The 22,866-nt window shown below is 43.0% G+C and overlaps 1 protein-coding gene across 3 annotated transcripts in view; it reads right to left on the bottom strand.

The window, feature by feature from the left end:
- Positions 1–22,866, bottom strand: part of LOC106561385 (tetraspanin-9) — a 308,734-nt gene that overhangs the window by 112,395 nt on the left and 173,473 nt on the right. The window lies entirely within an intron of this gene.

The raw sequence follows: 22,866 nt of genomic DNA on the forward strand, positions 1-22,866 counted from the left end.
TCAACTCGGCGTGTTTGGAGGAGGAGGAATGCTGCCTATGACCCCAAGAACACCATCTCCACAGTCAAACATGGAGGTGGAAACATTATGCTTTGGGGGTGTTTATCTGCTAAGGGGACAGGACAACTTCACAGCATCAAAGGGACGATGGACGGGGCCATGTACCGTCACATCTTGGGTGAGAACCTCCTTCCCTCAGCCAGGGCATTGAAAATGGGTCGTGGATGGGTATTCCAGCATGACAATGACCCAAAACACACAGCCAAGGCAACAAAGGACTGGCTCAAGAAGAAGCACATTAAGGTCCTGGAGTGGCCTAGCCAGTCTCCAGACCTTAATCCCATAGAAAATCTGTGGAGGGAGCTGAAGGTTCGAGTTGCCAAACGTCAGCCTCGAAACCTTAATGACTTGGAGAAGATCTGCAAAGAGGAGTGGGACAAAATCCCTCCTGAGATGTGTGCAATGCTGGTGGCCAACTACAAGAAACGTCTGACCTCTGTGATTGCCAACAAGGGTTTTGCCACCAAGTACTAAGTCATGTTTTGCAGAGGGGTCAAATACTTATTTCCCTCATTAAAATGCAAATCATTTTATAACATTTTTGTCATGCGTTTTTCTGGATTTTTTTGTTGTTATTCTGTCTCTCACTGTTCAAATAAACCTACTATTAAAATTATAGACTGATCATTTCTTTGTAAGTGGGCAAACGTACAAAATCAGCAGGGGATCAAATACTTTTTTCCCCCACTGTATATTCATTTATAAGACTTCATTTATAAGAATTGTTCGTAAGAAGTGCCTGAGATCAAAGTCAATATTCAGACCACTGGGGGTCAATGTTTTTAGAGAGGATATCCAGTAGGCCTCCCTCTGTAGTAGTAGGATCTACATTTTTCCTCCTCTCCTTGGTAGAGCAACATGCTCGATGCCTGTGTATTTGAGGGAGGATGGTTAGCTTCAACAAAGTGAGCTGCTACTGGATAGTCAGTGTTCTTACACCTGATTGAGCTGTGGTGTTCAGCTATGCATTGTTTTAATAGTATTTTTGTTTGTCATACGTAGGCTTTCCCACATGGACAGGTGATGAGATAGATGACTCCCTTTGTCTTGCATAAGATGATACCCGAACAGGGATTTTTCGACCTGGGTGTCTGAAGAAGGATGTTTTTGTAGTGCTATTGCACTGTGCGCATGAGCCACATTTGTAGTTCCCATTTGGAATGGGTGTCAAAAGTGTGAGTGGGCTCAGGGGGCAGGTCAGATAAGCTATCCCCAATAATGCAACCTCGCTTATAGTCCACCAGTGGGGGTTCCTTGGAGAGGTGTGCAATTATTTTGTCTGATTACAGAATATGCTTTTTCAGGATTACTTTCATTTTCTCCGAACACATGGTGTACTTAGTGCAAAATACAGTTGCGTTGTTTTTCTTATTTGGTTTACTTTTCAGCAATTCCTCTCTTGGTTTTTGAGATATTTTCATCATTGTAGCATGCAGAGTTTTGTTCTTGTAGTCTCTCATTTTGAATTTATCTGTCATTTTCTTAGCTTTGCTGTCAAAATCTGACTGGAGGCCACAGATTTTTTAAACCCTGCATAACTGGCTATATGGTAGACCATTCTTGAGAGGAAGGGGATGCATACTATCCGCACATAGCAGGGTATTGTGGTCTGTGGGCTTTGTGTTAACGTCTGTGTGTAATGCATCATTCTCTTTGATGATCCATAAGTCCAGGAAGTTTATTTATTCTCATCAGTCTGCATGGTGAATTTGAGATATTCAGAGCTCTCATTTAGCAGAGTTTGGAATTAATTTAGTTCCTGCTGACTTCCTTCCCAGAGCACAAATACAGTTGAAGTCGGAAGTTTACATACATTTAGGTTGGAGTCATTAAAACTAGTTTTTCAACCACTCCACAATTTCTTGTTAAGAACTTTAGATTTGGCAAGTCGGTTAGGACATCTACTTTGTGCATGACAAAAGTAATTTTTCCAACAATTGTTTACGGACAGATTATTTCACTTATAATTCACTGTATCACAATTCCAGTGGGTCAGAAGTTAACATACACTAAGTTGTAAAAAAAATTGTAGACCTCCACAAGTCTGGTTCATCCTTGGGAGCAATTTCCAAATGCCTGAAGGTACCACGTTCATCTGTACAACAATAGTACGCAAGTATAAACACCATGGGACCATGCAGCCGTCATACCGCTCAGGAAGGATCTGTCTCCTAGAGATGAACGTACTTTGGTGCATGACACAAATAATTTTTCCAACAATTGTTTACAGACAGATTATTTCACTTATAATTCACTGTATCACAATTCCAGTGGGTCAGAAGTTTACATACAGTAAGTTGACTGTGCCTTTAAACAGCTTGGACAATTCCAGAAAATTATGTCATGGCTTTAGAAGCTTCTGATAGGCTAATTGACATCATTGTAGTCAATTGGAGGTGTACGTGTGGATGTATTTCAAGGCCTACCTTCAAACTCAGTGCCTCTTTGCTTGACATCATGGGAAAATCAAAAGAAATCAGCCAAGACCTCAGATTTTTTTTTTTTAGATCTCCACAAGTCTGGTTCAATTTCCAAATGCCTGAAGGTACCACATTCATTTGTACAAACAATAGTATGCAAGTATAAACACCATGGGACCACACAGCCGTCATATCGCTCAGGAACGCGTTCTGTCTTCTGGAGATGAACGTACTTTGGTGCGAAAGTGCAAATCAATCCCAGAACAACAGGAAAGGACCTTGTGGATATGCTGGAGGAAACAGGTACAAAAGTATCTATATCCACAGTAAAACGAGTCCTATATCGACATAACCTGAAAGGCCGCTCAGCAAGGAAGAAGCCACTGCTCCAAAACCGCCATAAAAAAGCCAGACTACGGTTTGCAACTGCACATGGGGACCAAGTTCGTACTTTTTGGAGAAATGTCCTCTGGTCTAATGAAACAAAAAAAGAACTGTTTGGCCATAATCACCATTGTTATGTTTGGAGGAAAAAGGGGAAGGCTTGCAAGCCAAAGAACACCATCCCAACCGTGAAGCACGGGGGTGGGAGCATCATGTTGTGGGGGTGCTTTTCTGCAGGAGGGACTGGTGCACTTCAAAAAATAATGTTATCATGAGGCAGGAAAATGATGTGGATATATTGAAGCAACATCTCAAGACATCAGTCAGGAAGTTAAAGCTTGGTCACAAATGGGTCTTCCAAATGGACAATGACCCCAAGCATACCTCCAAAGTTGTGGCAAAATGGCTTAAGGACAACAAAGTCAAGGTATTGGAGTGGCCATCACAAAGCCCTGACCACAATCCCATAGAAAATGTGTGGGCAGAACTGAAAAAGTGTGCGTGAGCGAGAAGGCCTACAAACCTGACTCAGTTACACCAGCTCTGTCAGGAGGAATGGGCCAGAATTCACCCAACTTATTGTGGGAAGCTTGTGGAAGGCTTCCCGAAACGTTTCACTCAAGACAAACAATTTAAAGGCAATGCTACCAAATACTAATTGAGTGTATGTAAACTTCTGACCCACTGGGATTGTGATGAAAGAAATAAAAGCTAAAATATATAATTCTCTCTACTATTATTCTGACATTTCACATTCCTAAAATAAAGTGGTGATCCTAACTGACCTAAGACAGGGAATTTTTTATTTTTAAGGTGTATGTAAACTTCTTACTTCAACTGTACATAGTCTATGTATCTCTTCCATAGGAGGCTTTTAGAAAGTAGGGGGTGTGTCTCTGTTTTGTAAATGAGTGTTTCCTCAAATTGTCCCACATACAGGTTTGCAAAGTTGGGGGCAAAGGGGGAGCCCATGGCTACACCCTGAATTTGACATGTAGTTAATAAATCCAATGTGAAACGTGGGAGAAGCAGGTAGCCTACAAACACACTGGCAAAGATTTTAAACTGGGAGGTAGGCGGACACTGGAATATATTTCTAAGTGACAAGGTGAGGGCTTTGCATAGGTGCTTTGTTGCATTTTTTGTGGGACTGGAAAAAAATGCAGAAATCATAAAATAATGTTATTAACCGGTTCCCATGCTTTTAAAATAGCGGTTATGTTTCGGAACAGTATAGATCACTTTCGTTCTCGGTTCTGGTTCAAACTTTGTTCTTTTACGGTTTTCAGTTCTGTTCCCTAAACCGGTTCCAAACCCTGCTTGTGAGTGAGATTTCCTAGAGAACTGTGTTCTTCTAATAGTGAGATGAGGTGTGCTTTCATATCATATGAACACAGACACGAGTGACAGGGACTGGCAATTTATATCATCCTTCACATAAGAGGGCCAATGCAATGACGGTTATGTCCTCCTGTATCCAGCTGTCTCTGGATAGTCCTATTTCTGGAGAATGCCATCGGCATACAATTAATCAGCCCACCCCCGGACCAGGTTGAAGTCCAGCTGAGAACAGGATGACCTCATCTGGTGGGCCAACACAGTGCAAAATCAGCACACCAACGTCACACCGCCCATAAACAATGTCAATTGATTTGTGTGGGAACTGACTGTACACTGTGTGTTCACACATCTAACACTGTCATCATGTTTGGAATACATGTATAGTATACATCAGCCACATGTTACATTCTAGTGATTATGGCCCATGAATGAATGAATAAATTACTGAATGGATGGATGGATAAATGAACAAACAAATGAATGCATTTATCCACCTATCGTGGTAAAGCAGAGGTAATTTTTAATCTAGCATAGTACAGCTTAATACAATTGCAGCCTTCCGTATAGAGATGCATAATGCATAATGTGACCATGAAATCAATGTGCTTAGCACAGCTAATCAGAGACTAGAGAAAGGATAAATGTAAGAGGGATCAAGCACTAAACACACACTGATTGTGTCAGCTTAATTCAGCTTTCAAACAGCCACTTAAAATCGAACCCCCTCTTTATAGTTGATCTGTTTTTATCTGTTCATCTCATTCTTAAATGTTCCCTCCTTTCGCACAGAGCGATAAACATCATTACACCTCAACGGTGAGTGAACATTTCATCAGCGCAAATGACTCACAAACATTTTCTGGATTTTTTTTCTGCTCTGTATGTCTAATATAAAAAATCTAAACGGTTGTGCTTTTGAGCAGTTATAACCAGTCTTTCAGTTATTTCCCCATAAAACTGAGTTGGAATGATAAGCAACCTCTCCGCCTGAGGGGGAGTGACAAATAAACATGACATGATGTGTATGCCTTAGCGATCGCCAACAGGACCACTGAGATAGTGCTGGGTGAGTCACGTCATAGGACCTGTCACTACACATCACGGTGTTCACCTGACTGGGCTGTCAGGGCCCTGGGGTAGCAGTAGGGCCCCTACTACCCACCGTACCCCAGCCCTATGAATAAAGCCCATGCATCCACAGATCCAAGACTAGGAAGCCATTTTGGGTCTGGGATGGGTCTGTGTATTCAGAGGGAGGATGGAGGAACCCTGTCCAGCACCATCTGTTCACCATCTCCCCAGGAGCTGAGCTCAAGATGGTCCATGTGGCCATGCCAGCTACAGCAAAACCCACTACCAACCAGGACCTAATATTTCTATATTTCTTAATTCCATTACTTTACTTTTTAGATTTGTGTGTATTGTTGTGTGTTGTTCGATTGGAGCTAGGAATACAAGCATTTCGCTACACCTGCAAAAATTGGATTTGATTTTGACAGACCTAGTGGAGAGAATTATGACAAACTAGCTCTGAGCACCATTTCACACTGAAATGTGTTGACAGAGGATCGTTAATGGGGCTACACACTGACCTTTCCCTACCCATTAGCACTACCTAAAACATCATGATGTCTCTCATCATCCTGCCCAGTAAGATTGAGTAGCACTACATTTATGTCAAAATGGCTGTATTTCAAATCACACAGATTCAATGCTTGAATGACATCACGCAGAGGGATGGTGGTGATGAGCTCATATTAGAGTGTACAAATCACAGTTCTCCTCTCCTCTATCTATATCCACCTTCATCTGCTCTTTTGTATTTTGTCACAGACCCAGAAATCATCCATTACTCATGCCTGGTTTGCCTAATCAGCCTAATAAGTGTAATGGAGACATCTGTCCAGAAATAATGACTCCATTCATTCAATTTGCCATAGAGCTCTATGTGTGCCGCATGACCCACTTATACGCCCTAAAACTATAAGATCCGTTCTAAAATGCTTTCTAAATGGGGTAATCTTCAGTGTTCTAGATATATACGCTTCTAGTAGAAGGAGACAGGCTGGTTAAATGCACTTCCTTCTTCAATATACACTTTATATGCTGTGGGCAATTAGACCTCTTCAGATCAGAGACGGCAAAACACATAAAACTCAGTCCCCCGTGAAAACGCAGAGTTCTACAAAGCAAATGCTCTTTTATGTCGGACTATGTTTGCATTTGCCAACATAATCCAACTGGGTTGTGAAATAAATGAGGAGGAAAATGAGAGTGACGTGTTTGATAAGACATGATGAAGGTCACAGGGACATGGTGAAGCTCAGTTCATGAAAGGAGCGAAGATTGGCAATTTGCATTTAGGAACCATGTTAAAATCCCTGTAAACTTGACAGTCAGTTTGCTATAGATAGAGTTGATGTTGCCTTTTTGCTGGTTTCCCCATCTATCTTCAGGGAGATTTATCTCGTTATAGAAAGAAATGCATCCTCTTCCACTGAGAACACGCAGTACTGCATATAACACAGGGTCAGTATGTGACAAATAAAGTCAGCCCACTAAACTAATAATGATAAAAACATGGCAGTGATTAATATCCAATCATTGGGCCGGTGCATTTGTGTTTTTGTTTACACCATCCATAATGCTGTGCGACCCAGTCATAGGTGAGTTATTACCTGGCAGGATGACGGGGCAGTAAAGACTAATAAATCAATAAGTGTTATAATGTTTAAAGCATAAATATGCCTGACGTAGATGAGTCCCTGGTCCCTCCCTCCTTGAGTGGTGCTCTGTGTCCTATAGGAGCCTGACAGGGGACCAAGTTGTTCACCCTGTCGCTGTGGGCCCATTCTCATTCAGACTGTGCACCACAATGGATCCCCAAGTCCAAATGCAAGATGAAAACCGCTAGAAATGCATGTATTCAAAGGCAATTTGCCGCTCATATTTAGCATGCATCACTATTGGAGACTGAGATGCCAAAGTGAAGAGGTTGTGAAGTGTCTAGGTTATCTGACTTCTGTTTGGATAGAGGAAAAGAGATAAGCAAGAGGATGAGGAGAAAGTTGAGGAGGAGGAGGATGAGGAGGAGGATGGTATCTGGATATGAGGGATGGAGAGCTATGGTGCGAAAGCAATCAAGCCCAATAGAATCAATTGCAGGATAGTGACCTTGGGGAAATACCCCTTAGATCTAGTCAATAATGGATCCTCAGCCCAGAATGTCTAACCTCCTGGAGGACCTGGCCAGTCAGTAAGACGGACCAGGCAGCTAATATAATTTCCTGATAAATTCAATTGGAAAACATCAGGGATTCCCATGATCGACCCGACAACAGCCTCACATGATGACCATTAAAGTGAGGCTCAAAATCCCCTATGGCAGCTACAACTATAAAGATTCTATTAAATTACTAGAGGGGTTATGTCATAAACCCTCAAGGTTCCATAATGGGGTGAAAATGTCAGTCATCTTGATCAGGGAGAAATCCAAAACCAGATTAATTGGAATTAACGGCAGTGGAGGCGTAGGTGATGCATTTCCTGCTTTTACTTACGCAGGACAATAAAAGTAAGGCATGTGATCTATCAGAAATTGTGTAATGGAATTATAGTCGACCTAAAATATTGTCATATAATTATAAAAACAGTTTATACGGGTTTTATACAAATGTTCAGTATAAATAGCCTCTAAAATATACACTGAGTATAGAAAAATCCAAGTGAAAGCTATGATCCCTTATTGATGTCGCCTGTTAAATCCACTTCAATCAGTGTAGACGACAGGGAGGAGACAGATTAAAGGATTTTTAAGCCTTGAGACAATTGAGACATTTTCAATTTTTTTATTTCACCTTTATTTAACCAGGTAAGCTAGTTGAGAACAAGTTCTCATTTACAACTGCGACCTGGCCAAGATAAAGCACAGCAGTGCGACACAAACAACAACACAGAGTTACACATGGAATAAACAAGCATACAGTCAATAACACAATAGAAAAAAAAGAAAGTCTATATACAGTGTGTGCAAATGGCATGAGGAGGTAAGGCAATAAATAGGCCATAGTAGCGAAGTAATTACAATTTAGCAAATTAACACTGGAGTGATAGATGAGCAGATGTGCAAGTAGAAATACTGGTGTACAAAAGAGCAGAAAAGTAAATAAAAACAATATTGGGATGAGGTAGGTAGATTGGGTGGGCTATTTACAGATGGACTATTTATAGCTGCAGCAATCGGTTAGCTGCTCAGATAGCTGATGTTTAAAGTTAGTGAGGGAAATATAAATCTCCAGCTTCAGCGATTTTTGCAATTCGTTCCAGTCATTGGCAGCAGAAAACTGGAAGGAATGGCGGCCAAAGGAGGTGTTGGCTTTGGGGATGACCAGTGATATAAACCTGCTGGAGCACATGGATTGTGTATGTGTGCCATTCAGAGGGTGAATGGGTAAGACAAAAGAGTGAAGTGCCTTTGAACGGGGTATGGTAGTAGGTGCCAGCCACACCGGTTTGTGTCAAGAACTGCTACACTGCTAGGTTTTTCACACTCAACAGTTTCCCGTGTTTATAAAGAATGGTCCTCCACCCAAAGGACATCCAGCCAACTTGACACAACTGTGGGAAGGATTGGAGTCAACGTGGGCCAGGCCAGCAATCCCTGTGGAACGCTTTCAACACCTTGTAGAGTCTGGGGGGGCGGGGGGTGCAACTCAATATAAGGACAGTGTTCCTAATGTTTGTTTTGTTTTCTTGGAAAGCTGTGAGTTTGACTGCATTGTTTGAATAAAATGTTGGCATACTGGCAGTTAATTTGAAATATTACTGGAATCATTCCCCTGAAACTGGTTGGATGTCTTATCACAGCTTTGGCAAACCATGGTTGACCAACTACCTGACCAACATGGCTGACCTTCGGACCATCATAAGAAGTTTCCATTCTAGTATTCTAATTCCTAATTCTATGGCTACATCAAACACAGGAAACTGAGTGTGTTACGGTCTGCAGCCAAGGGGCATCAAAGCCAACCGCGCAAAATAATTAATTTAATAGCAGAGAGGTAATCCAGTCAAAACCTAGTTATCGCTCAGCAGACCAAGTGGAAAGACATTTTCCCAGCTTTCTCCCTCAGAGTTGAGGCTGAGCTGGCATGGCTAGGGGCATAGATTTTTCCTTAATTTGCCTTTGGGTGACAGAGGAAAATGCTGAGTAGGGCGAAGCGAACGAGCTAGTCTAACATTCTACATTAATTCACTGCAGATTAGCGGAGTTAGTGGAGGCATGAGATAAAGACAACTTTCCAAGCACCTCCTACACTGTAAGACTTTTCTGTAATTTCAAACGTAAAATACTGTAGAATGCACAGTAAAATACCATAAATGTGTTTTACACCATTAATGCTGTAGATTGTATGCCTCCTGTGAAATTACTCTAACATACAGTAGCTTATGCCTACTGTAGATTCAAATGATCCGTTTCTGGTGCCAACCTCATGCTGTCAGGTGAGACACATGAAGCTCAGACTATTTTAGTAAATATCTTCGTGAAGTGGCTGTTAGGTGGAATAATATTTTTAGCAGCAAAATTACAGTATTAAGCTGGCAACTCTGGTCTATTTGCATGAAGCTCCTTAGTAAATATTGTAGCACAATAAAACATACTGAGAGTCCCATTATTCTAGGTATTAAAGGTTGGGGATTTTTGTAACAATGTAAAGAAGAACCTGACTGTCTGAAAAGAAAAGTTAACTTTATTGATGTAGTATCAAGGTAACTCAACAAACCGACTGAGAAATGATTCATACAGTAGACAAATAATCTGCAATAACCCTTGACAAGGTAAATACACTTCAAGGATTTATGTTCTTTTAAATGTTGCTTTTACATACTGTAGATAAATAGCACCAGAACATCACATCTCAGTTTTGTGGGTAGAATACAACAAAAGTTTGCCTTACGTAACCATAAAATACCACAAAATAGCTGGCCTATTTGAAGTAGAGGCCTCAAAGTATTTTATTGAGAAGAATAAATTCCCCAGGGGGAATATGACAAAATAGAATGTGTGCCTAAGCCTTTTATACCAAATATACCATAGCCTCTATCGCTAATGCTGTATCAACACAATGACAATCACTTTCAGATGCATTTAATTTCTCTAAGAAAGCATTACAACCATCCACTATTGTGCAATGCACACAGCATTCATTGAAATTAAGATGCAATTGGGAATCAATGCAATGTTCCCTTTGTAGTCAATCTGTTGTGTAAATCCTTAATTTCATGTGTGCATAGTTCTCAAAAGTAAAAAGGCGATATTGCCAGCACCACGGACGTCTCCTACAGATCAAAATATATTTCGAACTGTGCATCCTCAGTACTGAATCCACTTCTGTGACCAAGTGATACTATTGCTTCGAAAATAATCCCCCATCACCAGAGGCACATGGTCTGACATGACATTTTATTAATGAGGTCCTGGTTATCTATGAAGAACTAATGATGGTCATCTCTCTATATCTTTCCTTGGCTATATTTAAAAAGGAAGAGGCCTTCCTCCGAGAACAAGACAAGTCAGAGGGATGCCAAGCAACTGTCACACAATGGCAGGTGCCCAAGGTTTTACGGAGATAGTTTAGCTACCTCTCTCACAGCAGTTGTTATTTTATCTGGTCTCCATCTCTAGCTGTTCACCTGGCACACACTAGTCAATACAATAGCACCCCACCCTCCCATCTAAGCTCCTATTTCCTCTATTCCATCAAACCTGATTAAACCAAATAACATTTCTTCCTGCCCTAGGACAGTGCTTCTCCAGTCCTCGGGTAACCTCAACAGCACATAATTTAGTTGTAGCCCGGGACAAACATACCTCATTCAACTCATTTAGGGCTTGATGATTTATTGACAAGCTGAATCATGTGTTCTTGTCCAGGGCTACAATAAAAATGAGTACTGTTGGGGGTACTTGAGGACTGGAGTTGGGAAACACTTCCCTATGATAATGCCTGTTCAGATTAAAAATGTTTACCACAAAAAAACTAAACACTTAACTCTTTCACTAACTACACCCCCCACCAACCTCCCTATCTACCGCCCCCAAGCCCCCAAACCTCCCCAATCCCCAGACTCCATGGCACCCCTGGAGTGAATATCCATATCACATTTGATCTGCTACACGAGCTAATGAGCTCTGCAGAGGTATACAACGCAGCAGTGTGATGATCGAAGGAGCAGGGTGGGTGGAGATGGGTAAATTAGACTCATCTCCTCAGACACTATTTGACACAGGCAGGGAGAGAGGGTATACAATGGAGATATTCAAAGAGCAGGTTAGTGTAGGAATATTGAGCCAAGGCTTTACCTTCTCCTGTGGGGGTGCGAATTACAAAACGTATAATAATTAAATGCATATCAACAACGTCAACATTTCTTCTATGTAAATGTAAAGAAATGAAATGCATGGTCCAATTCAGGAGAATCAGATATGTCGTGTCCATATTTTTAAAAATGGACATGGCAAGATGATGTGCTTTTGTACTGTTACGGATGGATATGAATTGTCTTTATTAACCTAAAGTATTGATCGATTTAGCTTCTCAATACTTTAATTAAAAAACTATATATTTCACCTTTATTTAACCAGGTAGGCTAGTTGAGAACAAGTTCTCATTTACAACTGCGACCTGGCCATGATAAAGCAAAGCAGTGCCACACAAACAACAACACAGAGTTACACATGGAATAAACAAACATGCAGTCAATAATACAATAGAAAATGAGGTAGGATAATGGAGGTAAGGCAATAAATAGGCCATAGTGGAGAAATAATTACAATATAGCAATTAAACACTGGAGTGATATATGTGCAGAAGATGAGTGTGCAAGTAGAGATACTGGGGTGCAAAGAAGCAAAAGAAATAAAATAAGTAACAGTATGGGGATGAGGTAGTTGGATGGGCTATTTACATATGGGCTATGTACAGGTGCAGTGATCTGTGAGCTGCTCTGACAGCTGGTGCTTAAAGTTAGTGAGGGAGATATGAGTCTCCAGCTTTTTGCAGTTCGTTCCAGTCATTGGCAGCATTGAACTGGAAGGAAAGGCGGCCAAAGGAGGAATTGGCTTTGGGGGTGACCAGTGAAATATACCTGCTGGAGCTCGTGCTATGGGTGGGTGCTGCTATGGTGACCAGTGAGCTGAGATAAGGCGGGGCTTTACCTAGCAAAGACTTATAGATGACCTGGAGCCAGTGGGTTTTGTGACGAATATGAAGCGAGGGCCAGCCAACGAGAGCATAAAGGTCGCAGTGGTAGGTAGTATATGGGGCTTTGGTGACAAAACGGATGGCACTGTGATAGACTGAATCCAATTTGAGTGTTGGAGGCTATTTTGTAAATGACATCGCCGAAGTCAAGGATCGGTAGGATAGTCAGTTTTATGAGGGCATGTTTGGCAACATGAGTGAAGGACGCTTTGTTGCAAAATAGGAATCCAATTCTAGATTTAATTTTGGATTGGAGATGCTTAATGTGAGTCTGGAAGGAGAGTTTACAGTCTAACCAGACACCTAGGTATTTGTAGTTGCCACATATTCTAAGTCAGAACTGTCCAGAGTAGTGATGCTGGATGGGCTGGCATGTGTGGGCAGTGATCGGTTGAAGAGCATGCATTTAGTTTTACTTGCATTTAAGAGCAGTTGGAGGCCACGGAAGGAGAGTTGTATGGCATTGAAGCTCGTCTGGAGGTTAGTTAACAAAGTGTCCAAAGAAGGGCCAGAAGAATACAGAATGGTGTCGTCTGCGTAGAGGTGGATCAGAGAATCACAAGCAGCAAGAGCGACATCATTGATGTATACAGAGAAAAGAGTCGGCCTGAGAATTGAACCCTGCGGCACCCCCATAGAGACTGCCAGAGGTCCGGACAATTTTCCCTCCAATTTGACACACTGAACTCTGTCTGAGAAGTAGTTGCTGAACCAGGCGAGGCAGTCATTTGAGAAACCAAGACTGTTGAGTCCACCGATAAGAATGTGGTGATTGACAGAGTCAAAAGTCTTGGCCAGGTCAATGAATACAGCTGCACAGTATTGTCTCTTATCGATGGCGGTTATGATATCGTTTAGGACCTTGAGCGTGGCTGAGGTGCACCCATGACCAGCTCGGAAACCAGACTGCATAGCGGAGAAGGTACGGTGAGATTTAAAATGGTCGGTGATCTGTTTGTTAACTTGGCTTTCGAAGACCTTAGAAAGGCAGGGTAGGATAGATATAGGTCTATAGCAGTTTGGGTCTAGAGTGTCTTCCCCTTTGAAGAAGGGGATGACCGCAGCAGCTTTCCAATCTTTGGGGATCTCAGACGATACGGAAGAGAGGTTGAACAGGCTAGTGGATTAGGGGTTGCAACAATTTTGGCGGATAATTTTAGAAAGAGAGGGTCCAGATTGTCTAGCCCGGCTGATTTGTAGGGGTCCAGATTTTGTAGCTCTTTCAGAACATCAGCTATCTGGATTTGGGTGAAGGAGAAATGGGGAGGCTTGGGCAAGTTGCTGTGGGGGGTGTAGGGCTGTTGACCGGGGTAGGGGTAGCCAGGTGGAAAGCATGGCCAGCCGTAGAAAAATGCTTATTGAAATGATCAATTATCGTACATTTATCGGTGGTGACAGTGTTTCCTAGCCTCAGTGCAGTGGGAAGCTGGGAGGAGGTGCTCTTATTCTCCATGGACTTTACAGTGTCCCAAAACATTTTGGAGTTTGTGCTACAGGATGCAAATGTCTGTTTGAAAAAGATAGCCTTTGCTTTCCTAACTGCCTGTGTATATGATGAAAAAGGGTGAAATAGGGTGCAATGAAATAGGGTGCAGGCCAGGCAGCAGGCTGTTAGCCAGCCTGCCAGCTTAGTGGAGTCTGCCACTAGCACAGTCAGCGTAGTCAGCTCAGCTTTCCCCATTGAGACCGTGTCTGTGCCTCGATCTAGGTTGGGCAAAATTAAAAATGGCGGTGTTCGCTTTAGCAATCTCACTAGTATAAAGACCTCCTCCATTCCTGCCATTATTGAAAGAGATTGTGATACCTCACATCTCAAAATTGGGTTACTTAATGTTAGATCCCTCACTTCCAAGGCAGTTATAGTCAATGAACTAATCACTGATCATAATCTTGATGTGATTGGCCTGACTGAAACATGGCTTAAGCCTGATGAATTTACTGTGTTAAATGAGGCCTCACCCCCTGGTTACACTAGTGACCATACCCCCGTGCATCCGGCAAAGGCGGAGGTGTTGCTAACATTTACGATAGCAAATTTCAATTTACAAAAAAAAAACAATGACGTTTTCGTCTTTTGAGCTTCTAGTCATGAAATCTATGCAGCCTACTCACTCACTTTTTATAGCTACTGTTTACAGGCCTCCTGGGCCATATGCAGTGTTCCTCACTGAGTTCCCTGAATTCCTATCGGATCTTGTAGTCATAGCAGATAATATTCTAATTTTTGGTGACTTTAACATTCACATGGAAAAGTCCACAGACCCACTCCAAAAGGCTTTCGGAGCCATCATCGACTCAGTGGGTTTTGTCCAACATGTCTCTGGACCTACTCACTGCCACAGTCATACTCTGGACCTAGTTTTGTCCCATGGAATAAATGTTGTGGATCTTAATGTTTTTCCTCATAATCCTGGATTATCGGACCACCATTTTATTGCGTTTGCAATCGCAACAAATAATCTGCTCAGACCCCAACCAAGGAGCATTAAAAGTCGTGCTATAAATTCTCAGACAACCCAAAGATTCCTTGATGCCCTTCCAGACTCCCTCTGCCTACCCAAGGACGTCAGAGGACAAAAATCAGTTAACCACCTAACCGAGGAACTCAATTTAACCTTGCGCAATACCCTAGATGCAGTTGCACCCCTAAAAATTAAAAACATCTGTCATAAGAAACTAGCTCCCTGGTATACAGAAAATACACGAGCTCTGAAGCAAGCTTCCAGAAAACTGGAACGGAAATGGCGCCACACCAAACTGGAAGTCTTCCGACTAGCTTGGAAAGACAGTACCGTGCAGTATCGAAGAGCCCTTACTGCTGCTCGATCATCCTATTTTTCCAACTTAATTGAGGAAAATAAGAACAATCCGAAATTTATTTTTGATACTGTCGCAAAGCTAACTAAAAAGCAGCCTTCGCAAATGGAGGATGGCTTTCACTTCAGCAGTAATAAATTTATGAACTTCTTTGAGGAAAAGATCATGATCATTAGAAAGCAAATTACGGACTCCTCTTTAAATCTGGGTATTCCTCCAAAGCTCCATTGTCCTGAGTCTACACAACTCTGCCAGGACCTAGGATCAAGGGAGATACTAAAGTGTTTTAGTACTATATCTCTTGACACAATGATGAAAATAATCATGGCCTCCAAACCCTCAAGCTGCATACTGGACCCTATTCCAACTAAACTACTGAAAGAGCTGCTTCCTGTGCTTGGCCCTCCTATGTTGAACATAATAAACGGCTATCTATCCACCGGATGTGTACCAAGCTCACTAAAAGTGGCAGTAATAAAGCCTCTCTTGGAAAAGCCGAATCTTGACCCAGAAATTATAAAAAACTATCGGCCTATATCGAATCTTCCATTCCTCTGAAAATAAATTGAAAAAGCTGTTGCACAGCAACTCACTGCCTTCCTGAAGACAAACAATGTATACGAAACACTTCAGTCTGGTTTTAGACCCCATCATAGCACTGAGACTGCACTTGTGAAGGTGGTAAATTACCTTTTAATGACGTCAGACCGAGGCTCTGCATCTGTCCTCGTGCTCCTAGATCTTAGTGCCGCTTTTGATACCGTCGATCACCACATTCTTTTGGAGAGATTGGAAACCCAAATTGGTCTACATGGACAAGTTCTGGCCTGGTTTAGATCTTATCTGTCGGAAAGATATCAGTTTGTCTCTGTGAATGGTTTGTCCTCTGACAAATCAATTGTAAATTTCGGTGTTCCTCAAGGTTCCGTTTTAGGACCACTATTGTTTTCACTATATATTTTACCTCTTGGGGATGTCATTCGAAAACATAATGTTAAATTTCACTGCTATGCGGACGACACACAGCTGTACATTTCAATGAAACATGGTGAAGCCCCAAAATTGCCCTCGCTAGAAGCCTGTGTTTCAGACATAAAGAAGTGGATGGCTGCAAACGTTCTACTTTTAAACTCGGACAAAACAGAGATGCTTGTTCTAGGTCCCAAGAAACAAAGAGATCTTCTGTTGAATATGACAATTAATCTGGATGGTTGTACAGTCGTCTCAAATAAAACTGTGAAGGACCTCGGCGTTACTCTGGACCCTGATCTCTCTTTTGAAGAACATATCAAGACTGTTTCAAGGACAGCTTTTTTCCATCTACGTAACATTGCAAAAATCAGAAACTTTCTGTCCAAAAATGACGCAGAAAAATTTATCCATGCTTTTGTTACTTCTAGGCTGGACTACTGCAATGCTCTACTTTCCGGCTACCCGGATAAAGCACTAAACAAACTTCAGTTAGTGCTAAATACGGCTGCTAGAATCCTGACTAGAACCAAAAAATTTGATCATATTACTCCAGTGCTAGCCTCCCTACACTGGCTTCCTGTTAAGGCAAGGGCTGATTTCAAGGTTTTACTGCAAACCTACAAAGCATTACATGGGCTTGCTCCTACCTATCTTTCCGATTTGGTCCTGCCATACATACCTACACGTACGCTACGGTCACAAGACGCAGGCCTCCTAATTGTCCCTAGAATTTCTAAGCAAACGGCTGGAGGTAGGGCTTTCTCCTATAGAGCTCCATTTTTATGGAATGGTCTGCCTACCAATGTGAGAGACGCAGACTCAGTCTCAACCTTTAAGTCTTTACTGAAGACTTATCTCTTCAGTAGGTCCTATGATTAAGTATAGTCTGGCCCAGGAGTGTGAAGGTGAACGGAAAGGCTGGAGCAACGAACCGCCCTTGCTGTCTCTGCCTTGCCGGTTCCCCTCTTTCCACTGGGATTCTCTGCCTCTAACCCTTTTACAGGGGCTGAGTCACTGGCTTACTGGTGTTCTTCCATGCCGTCCATGGGAGGGGTGCGTCACTTGAGTGGGTTGAGTCACTGACGTGGTCATCCTGTCTGGGTTGGCGCCCCCCTTGGGTTGTGCCATGGCGGAGATCGTTGTGGGCTATACTCGGCCTTGTCTTAGGACGGTAAGTTGGTGGTTGGAGACATCCCTCTAGTGGTGTGGGGGCTGTGCTTTGGCAAAGTGGGTGGGGTTATATCCTGCCTGTTTGGCCCTGTCCGGGGTATCATCGGATGGGGCCACAGTGTCTTCTGATCCCTCCTGTCTCAGCCTCCAGTGTTTATGCTGCAGTAGTTTGTGTCGGGGGGCTAGGGTCAGTCTGTTACATCTGGAGTATTTCTCTTGTCTTATCCGGTGTCCTGTGTGAATTTAAATATGCTGTCTCTAATTCTCTCTTTCTGTCTTTCTCTCGGAGGACCTGAGCCCTAGGACCATGCCTCAGGACTACCTGGTATGATGACTCCTTGCTGTCCCCAGTCCACCTGGCCGTGCTGCTGCTCCAGTTTCAACTGTTCTGCCTGCGGCTATGGAACCCTGACCTGTTCACCGGACGTGCTTGTTGCACCCTCGACAACTACTATGATTATTATTATTTGACCATGCTGGTCATTTATGAACATTTTAACATCTTGACCATGTTCTGTTATAATATCCACCCTGCACAGCCAGAAGAGGACTGGCCACCCCTCATAGCCTGGTTCCTCTCTAGGTTTCTTCCTAGGTTTTTGGCCTTTCTAGGGAGTTTTTCCTAGGGAGTTTTTCCTAGCCACCGTGCTTCTTTCACATGCATTGCCTGCTGTTTGAGGTTTTAGGCTGGGTTTCTGTACAGCACTTTGAGATATCAGCTGATGTACGAAGGGCTATATAAATAAATTTGATTTGATTTGTATATTGGTTGCATATCACGGGGGCTATTCGATGCTAATGCAGAATGCCACAGGATGTTTTTGTGCTGGTCAAGGGCAGTCAGGTCTGGAGTGAACCAAGGGATATATCTGTCCATTTTCTACATTTTTTGAATGGGGCATGCTTATTTAAGATGATGAGGAAAGCACTTTTAAAGAATAACCAGGCATCCTCTACCGACGGAATGAGGTCAATATCCTTCCAGGATACCCGGGCCAGGTCGATTAGTAATGTGTTACTTAGGCCATTCGTAAACTGCACAAGCCTCATTAATCAGTATGCATGGCGGTATTGGAATTCCATGTAAGAAGGCGTTATGAATGATTGAAAGCTGGTTTCAGGATTTCAAACAATTCAGTGCACCTCTATTTCAGCACAACCTATACATCCCCTAGCAGTAAGGGATTAAGGTAACTTGTGATAGACTTCTGGTGAGAGAGGACGTCATTATGGTTGTTACAATGTGAAGTCCATTGGGGCCGAGGGGCTGTGGATTAGTGAACTTTTTAGCACTCTGTGAGGGCCGAAAATAGCAGGCAAATTGCTTCGGCACCTTGTATCGAAACCCGTGGTATGGAGAAATGGGACAGCATGAGTGAAATGTTTACCAAGGCAATGCTTTATAGAGTAACCATTCAACTAGGAAAGCACACGCGTGCGCACACACACACACACACACACACACACACACACACACACACACACACACACACACACACACACACACACACACACACACACACACACACACACACACACACACACACACCTTGAAACTGTCAATAGGTTTGAAACTATTTTATTTGGGTGGTGGCTAGCAACATTTAAAACAAAAACGTCAACTTAAATAGACCAGCTCCAATCAGCTAAATCACAGCAAACCCAATCTTGCTGTCCGACTCATAGTGTGTCTACCAACATGTCATCCAAATGCCATATAAATAAGCAAGCATCGGAATTGATGAATGCTAAACACAGTAGGTTTCTCTACTCCTCTCACAAAAGATTAGCTTCGATATCACCACTACTTTGGCACTTTATAAGGATGCTGAGCAGACATTTATTCTCAAAATATAAATATCAAAAAGAGGATTTGCTTTTGATATAGTATAATAATGACAGAGTGGTGGGATGTGGGCTCCAGGCTCACTGCCCTCCCTAACAAAGGAAGTGTTAGAGAAAGGAAGGAAACAGGGAGGTTTTAGGGAGAGGGAACCGATTAATAGTGGAGGGAGTGAAGGAGGGCAGAGTAGACCGGAGTTTCTGTCAGACAGCACAGAGAGAGAACACAGAGCAGGGGGCTGCAAATACACCAGCGCCAGTCTGCTAGTTGACACACATACTGGAGGAAATCACAGCCAACAGAATCTTGCTGTCTGACTCATAGTGTGTCAAACCAACATGTAGTCCAGTCAACAGTGTCTTTTGAGCAAAGCCACTGTGATTCAATGTGATTGGCATAAACATTGGCTTTATTGCTGGTGCTGTGCGTCACCCGAAGGAGACTTTCAATCCCGACTACTAACCCACCAGATACTCTGATCTGACCCAGAACAACCCCCCCCCGCAGCTCAGACTAACACTAATCCACATAAGTAAGAGAAGCCAGATGGTCATGAACAACTGCTGAAGAGGCCTGGAGATAAGTGTATTGGACATGCCTCCTACTAGCACTGACTTTAGTGATATCTACTTTATTGAGGAAAATGTATTTACTATGAATGACTGAGATATGTGGTTGTCCCACCTAGCTATCTTCAGATGAATGTACTAACTGTAAATCACACTGGATAAGAGCGTCTGCTAAATTACTGAAATGTAAATGTAATGTCTGGAGTGCCTGTCGTTGTTTACCTTGTGCTTCAAGTTACCACTGTAAGCCCTGTGGAGGGAATGGAGGATGAGGGAGTATAGTGAAGCTGGTGTGCGGCTCAGGGGAGGCCACCTCCGCTCCAATCTGAGGTGTCAGAGCTGAGGCCCTGGGCAGGTAGAATATCCTTTCCCCAGTTCCCATGCTCCTCTGTCTGTCCCTGAAATGGGGCCCACCCAAGGCTTCAATCACTCCCACCCCTGCCTCTAGACAGAGGGGCATGGGAACTGGGGGAAAGAGTAAAAAGCAGCCCTGTATCCTGACACACCTGGGATAGAGCTGCTCTCCCTGTGGCACTCGCAAGGTTACGCTACCTGCCCAGGGCCACAGCTCTGACACCCCAGATTGGAGTGGTGGTGCGGAGGTGGCCTCCCCTGAGCCGCACACCAGCTTCACTATACTCCCTCATTCTCCATTCCCTCCACAGGGCTTACAGTGGTAACTTGAAGCACAAGGCATGCGCTCACACGGGATGTTCTCCAATGCTGGAAGGGAGGCCTGAGTAAAAAAATTGGGAACCACTAGTTTAAAGCACACTTTTACAAGTCTCAGTCATAAATGACAGCTCCAATAAGCCCCCTATGGTGAACCGGATGTGAACAATAGGCTTGTAGAATCATGACTATTTCCAGATTTCAGTTCATTGTCACTGGTAGGGGGTCCTGCGTGCTCTGGGCATTACTGACTCAAATGAACCAAAAGAGTCGATAGATTCGTTCTTTTGACAGAATAACTGGAAAAGAGTCCGTAAAAAAAGCCAAACTTCCCATCACTAGTTCTAATGTTGGGGTGGCTACTTGCAATATGCTCCAGCATTCAACATACTTATTTACTACCTGAAAATTGAGACACGCTGTGTCATTCCTTCCGCAGCTGTGGGAGCAGGGTCAGTGGTATCCCTTGGCTCCTTGATCTGATCTATAGTCTATATAGGCTAATTATCAAAGTAGCCTATTTTGCATTGCTAACCAAATATAATCTCAGTGACTATTCAAACAGTAAACCAAACAACAAGAGTCCACCCAAAAAGGTATTTTGTTGAGAAGTAATAACTAGTGATTAGGGAAAGGGGGATACCTAGTCAGTTGTACAACTGAATGCATTCAACTGAAATGTGTCTTCCGAATTTAACCCCACCCCTCTGATTCAGAGGTGCGGAGGGCTGCCATAATCAACATCCAGGTCTTCGGCGCCCGGGGAACAGTGGGTTAACTGCCTTGCTCAGGGGCAGAACGACAGATTTTTACATTGTCAGCTCAGTGATTCGATCCAGCAACCTTTCAGTTACTGGCCCAACGCTTTAACCACTACAACCACTATAGCCAACTAGCTAGCAACGTGCTTTTTTCTCTGTGACCAAAACATGTTTTATTTTTTATTTTAGCTGATATGGGAATGAATACACAAGCAGCATATCAAACTGGGATACTGTTTTAAGTTACACCGGGAAGTATGCTAATATTTGCTAGCTAGCTTGCGAGGATTTCATGTTACCAAAAGGTGTCCGCCAGTCTAAAAATCCCACTCCACCCACGTGCACCCACGCACGTAGATCAACGGTTTAGTAATCTTTACTCTACCCAACCACACAAGGGTACATGCAGTGGTAACCTTTACTCTCCCCACTCCCTCCCTCCTCCTCCTCTTCCTCCTCCTCCTCCTCCCAGTGTGGAGCTAGAGCAGTAGGTTATTGATGTGGGGGTTTTATGTTCACCAATAGGGGTTAAGTACAGGTTTAACAACACAGACCCCGGGAAAGTGAGGGCAGCACTGACACAATGACCTCAGCCGCAATCCATCGGTCCGGCCTAGCCTCTGATCCCTCCAGATTCCACACGAACTGTAAACACATCTTGCCTGATCTGAGCCTGCCTTGCCAATCAGACACACATACCCCTCTGGCCCTGTGTGGATGTTCTGCCCTTGAGTTACATTGGAATCTGGTCTGTGCTGTGGACAGTTGGTCTCACCATAGTTCAGATATAATGTGCAGCAGCCTGGTGCCTGAGCCTCAGATGTGCCCCAGTTTGCAGGGTGCACATAGTAGCCTAGTGGTGACGTGACTGGAGATGTAGACCCTGTTGTGTTGTGATGTTATTATGCTTCACACATGATTGGCTCCACACAAAAGGCTCTGGCCCATCAACTAAGCCCCCGTAATCCACTCTTTCAATATTCCAGGGGATGCCCACTTTCACAAACAAAATAACAGATGCAAACATTATGTTCACTGAAATCAAAACTGGGATGTTTTGATTTGAATGGATGATGGGTGGAAGTGCTGGTAAAGGTGTAAAAAATATAGAAAATCCAGCTACATTTGTGATTTTCAATTTTTAGTAGCACGGACCAATCTTTAAATCAAAAACATAAAAAATGTCAATGTGTGAAATACAAAGTATATAAAAACCACAAATCAGATGAATCCTATCTATCTTCTCTTCAGTGGCTCACCAAAATGAATGGAAACATTCTCAGTCATTCTAAATGATTCATAATCAATCCACAGATATGTCATGCTTCCATCTCATACATGTAAGCAATGCCCCCTGTCCTTTGCCTAGACAACTTAACACGCTAAATACTCATAATGTTTGCATTAAATCAGCAGCAACCATGAGGACCCCTGTTGTAAAGCCATCTGAATGAGTGGCAGCCCCAGCAGAGCACATACAGGGAGACATGGTGGAGCAACCATTTCAACGACTCAATGACAACCAGGAATAGTAACATGCAAATTATTATGAGCCTCAGCATAAATCTTTCTCTCACATATGCCTGAAGATAC

Source organism: Salmo salar, chromosome ssa10 (assembly GCF_905237065.1).
Source record: "Salmo salar chromosome ssa10, Ssal_v3.1, whole genome shotgun sequence".
NCBI lineage: Eukaryota > Metazoa > Chordata > Actinopteri > Salmoniformes > Salmonidae > Salmo > Salmo salar.